General features: G+C 41.6%; 1 pseudogene across 1 annotated transcript in view; it reads left to right on the top strand.

Annotated features, from left to right (window-relative positions):
• The window catches only part of LOC147606697 (pentatricopeptide repeat-containing protein CRR2, chloroplastic pseudogene), a 4432-nt pseudogene extending 2310 nt beyond the window's left edge, over nt 1–2122 (top strand). The window contains exon 1 of the transcript XR_015264961.1: nt 1–2122. This exon is cut by the window's left edge and continues 2310 nt beyond it. The product of XR_015264961.1 is annotated as a pentatricopeptide repeat-containing protein CRR2, chloroplastic pseudogene (transcript).
• The last annotated feature ends 1967 nt before the right edge of the window (nt 2123–4089 follow it).

The raw sequence follows: 4089 nt of genomic DNA, 5'->3' as shown, positions 1-4089 counted from the left end.
ACTACATCATTTTTCCGTTATCTGGAAGCATACCCACGTGGCATGATCCTGTTAGAGAGAGCTGGGAAAAATGCAGCTGAAAAAAAGTTGTTTTATTAAAATTTCTTTGCAAAAATAGTGAAGGCATTGGCACAATTCCTCAACAGTTTCAAAAATAGTAAGCAGTTTGGTCACCTGCAAGGCAGGCTCTGGTTAGAGCGGATGATTTTCCAGATGCAGTTGCTGATTGTGACGGTGATGCAGCTGTGATGGGTTGTTGACAGGGATCTGACGTGGCTGAAATGACCCTTGGTTGTTGACAGAGAACAGAGAAGGTGCCCGAAAAGAAGGGAATTTGAGCTGGGAAAAAATTGCGCACGGTGATGAAAAGCACAGCCTTATTGAACAATAAACTTCCGCCTCATCTGCTCTGGTTCAATCTCAACAAGGGCTTCACTTAGAGCCTCTACCTCTGATTTCAGGTTAATATCAACTCGAGCCTCGATCCACCTCTGATTCCAGCCTCTACCTCTTGTTCAATCTTCCTCTAGTTTCATTTCAACCAGAGGCTCTCCAGGAACTGTTTAAAGATTTTAACTCCAGGAAAGTTGCACTTGTGTGGAGATCGCAATGTGGAACGGGGACTACAGAGTAGCTTTGAAAGCAGCTTGCAGCAGCAACAATAGCCTGATCACCTGAAGCTTGGTGACCAAGCAATTATTGCTTGGTCACCTGAAGGCTTTTGCAGAACCGTGCGGAACGGGGACGGCAGAGTAGCTTTGAAAGCAGCTTGTAGCAGCAACAATAGCTTGGTCACCCGAATCTTGGTGACCAAGCTATTGTTGCTTGGACACCTGAAGGCTTTTGCAGAAAGCTTGAAGAAACTGTGGAGAAGCCCTAGTGGAGGTCTGAGTGCTTGTCTGCTACAGCCATTATTATTCATACTTAGCACTTGTTACATAGGCAGCTATGAGGCAACAAAAAGAATGGTGAGCTCTCATTCAGCCACGTGTCATTGCAATTTTTTATTTCTATACATTTTTAGCGTGAAACATTTCAGTTCTCTCTTCCTCCTGCTATCGGTGTTTCGCGAGGCTTTTGAGGGGCGGAGGGGGTCATGCCCACAACTTGCACCATGGAGATGCTGCATGCGGCCTCACTCATCCATGATGACCTTCTGTGTATGGACGACGACGATTTGCACTACGGCTACCCCTCCAATCACAAATTCTTCGGCTAAGACATGGAAACTCTCGCCACCAGTGATGCCCTTTATGCCCTTGCTGTACAGCATGTTGCTGCACAAACGCATGGCATAGCCACAGATCAGGTACTGCATGTGATCACAGAGCTGAGGAGAGGTTGTTGGATCTGAGGGCATCGCAGCAGGCCGGTTTCTGGATCTGACACAGGTATCAGGTCAAAGCCCTGACGCTAATCTCACAGGACAAAAGAAAATTTGAAACCTAATTCTAATTTCTCACAGGTATAAGAAAACCCTGGCCCTAACTCTAGCCTAGATGTGGAAGGTCTCCAAGCCACCCATCTGCGCAAGATGGCTGTGCTCGCAGAGGGCTCCACCATGTGGTGTGCCATCATAGGGGGTGCCACTGAGGAAGACATTGAGAATCTCAAACAATATGGCCGTGCTTTGGGGCTTTTGTTCCATGTTGTCAATGATCTAATGAAATGCAAGAGCTAACCCTCTTCTGTTATGGATACTCCAACAGATCAAGCAGCTTATCCACAATATCATGAAATGCAACAGAGCCAAGGTTGCCTTGGTGAATTTCGCTTGCTAAATATGCAAGGATTAAGGCCAATAATAATATCCCATTGTGAACCACAGAGATTGTTGCCCTATGAAGGTGACATTTCTTTCTGGAGGATTAGCTCACGACCTACACAACAGTTGTAATGGATTACAATGTTTTGCCCTAGGCTCCATGGCGGAAGCAATGGGAGATGAAGTAGTTGGATGGGAAAAGCCTGACTTGAAACACAATATCTTGAATAGCACCTGTGTTTCAATGCCAATTTCCATTTGTCATCATCTTTACTTGCTCTATCATTAGCCATAGCTCATGAGCTAAATGTTGACAACAAAGACTATTTTATCTACATTCTTCCAAACTTTTGTCAAGTGAGCTTGCTTTACACACTTAGTAATATCCAACGCATGTTTGGGAATTTTGGACACCCAAAGTCCCCAATATTGGCATATCAACCACAATCTCTTGAAAACACTTAAAAGCTGTTTCAATACAACATAAGTAATTGCAAACAATATTGCTCAAAAGATCTATAAGCATTTATCAAAATATGCATTAAATAATGCATGGTAATTGTGGTGAAGCTGTCTCATCGTAGTAGCAACATTGTTATGCATTTGCCCACTTGGCAACCTTTAGGAGCTGGTAGCCTTAAGAAAAGGCAGAATTTGCAAGGCCCTATTGAGGTGAGATGATCAGATGTACCTTGTAGGTGAGCATTGTTTCTCGGGGGTTGGTTAAGAGTCATTTAGGGTCTATAGGATTCCTAACTACCAGGCCTATACATGATTGGTGTAGATGGCTACTTCCTAACAAAGTGGAATTTTTTTAGGGTACTAGGGTTTTGCTTTGTTTGCAATTGTCATCATGCTTGTACCAAGTGGGTTGATGAGCACATGCTTGGCTCTCGTGGTTCTTATTGAAGATCCATTGAGGGCTTTGGAGCTAATCCTTGTGCCTTTCCATTTAGGTGTTAGTTTCCATCAAAGGTATCTTATGACTTATTTCTTGCTATGAAAGAGCATGAGGGTATGCAAAGAAAACCTATCATGTTCTTGTTATCACTCTCTTTGTTTTAAAACACAAAAACTTATATTGAATGTTAATATTGGCTACTATATATGAGCACAAAACATTGAACATGCTTACTAATCACTAAAGGTAGTAGTTGAAAAAGGTGGACATATCTTATAACATAGTTCTTGAAGAATACCAATAATTAATAGATGGTACATTGGATGTTAATATTGGCTAGTACATATGATACAAAGCATTGAACATGCTTACTAATCACTAAAGGTAGTTATAAAAGGTTGCATTAAAATAATGCATGGGAATCATAGTCAAGCTATTATACCATAGCAGCAACACTTGTATGCATTTTACCCACGTTGCAATCTTATGAGCTAGTAGCCTTTAGAATAAGATGAATTTGCATGGCCCTATAAGGTGAGATGATCAAATGCCAACCTTGTATGTGAGCATTGTTTCTTAGGGTTGGTTAAGAGTCATTCAAGGTCTGTAGGAGTCCTAACTACTAGGCCTATGAATGATTGGTGTAGATGGGCTAGTTCCTAACCAAATGGTATTTTTTTAAGGGTACCAGGATTTTTGAGAGCTTATTACATGTGATGTTTGCTATCAAGCTTGTAGATAATTAGCTACCAAGTGGGTTGAGTGTTGAGATATTGAGCTCAACTAGTGCTGTGAACATTCATGACTCGCATGGGTGATAGCATTTGCACTTATGCCATTGGCACGGTTCGTGAGATGATAGTTGATATGTCGTGAGTAGATAACAGGCTCTGTGCTAGAGCCAGTTTGGAGTACAAGAATTATGGCATAGTTATAGCGCCAGCTCATGTAGTCAAGTTCTATGGACCGACCATTGTATGTTATAGTAGGAGAGTGCTTTCCCTTATAATATGTACTATTATCTCTTTATGTTAATGGTTGTAGAGAAGAGAAGAATACATTAAAAAATTAAGCCATCCATCTCTCTTGTGTCTTGCTCTCTCTCTTGTGTGTGTGTGTTTTGCTTGCAAGGAATGTTGGTGGTCAATCCGACGAACAAGACAATTACGACTGGTTAGAAGCAAATCTATTAATGCCTAAGCCCAATGGGTTTAGAACTCACAAATCATCAGCCTAATCAGAGAATGCACACAGAACCATAGAAGCTCACTTTCTCACTCACTCACTCAGACAGGACACAATGAATAAAGCTCAAGCGCTATGTATTACTGTTAAGCTTTTAGAATGCTATTCTACTTCAGACTAACTATGTGTTTACTGTTTTCTCGATCCCTCTATATATCTATCTCCTAACTGCTAACTG

Source organism: Cibotium barometz, chromosome 57 (genome assembly GCF_041138505.1).
Source record: "Cibotium barometz isolate CiBa-2024 chromosome 57, ASM4113850v1, whole genome shotgun sequence".
Taxonomy (NCBI): domain Eukaryota; kingdom Viridiplantae; phylum Streptophyta; class Polypodiopsida; order Cyatheales; family Cibotiaceae; genus Cibotium; species Cibotium barometz.
The sequence above is the reverse complement of the archived record's forward strand: the minus strand, read 5'-3'. Positions and strand labels throughout refer to the sequence as shown.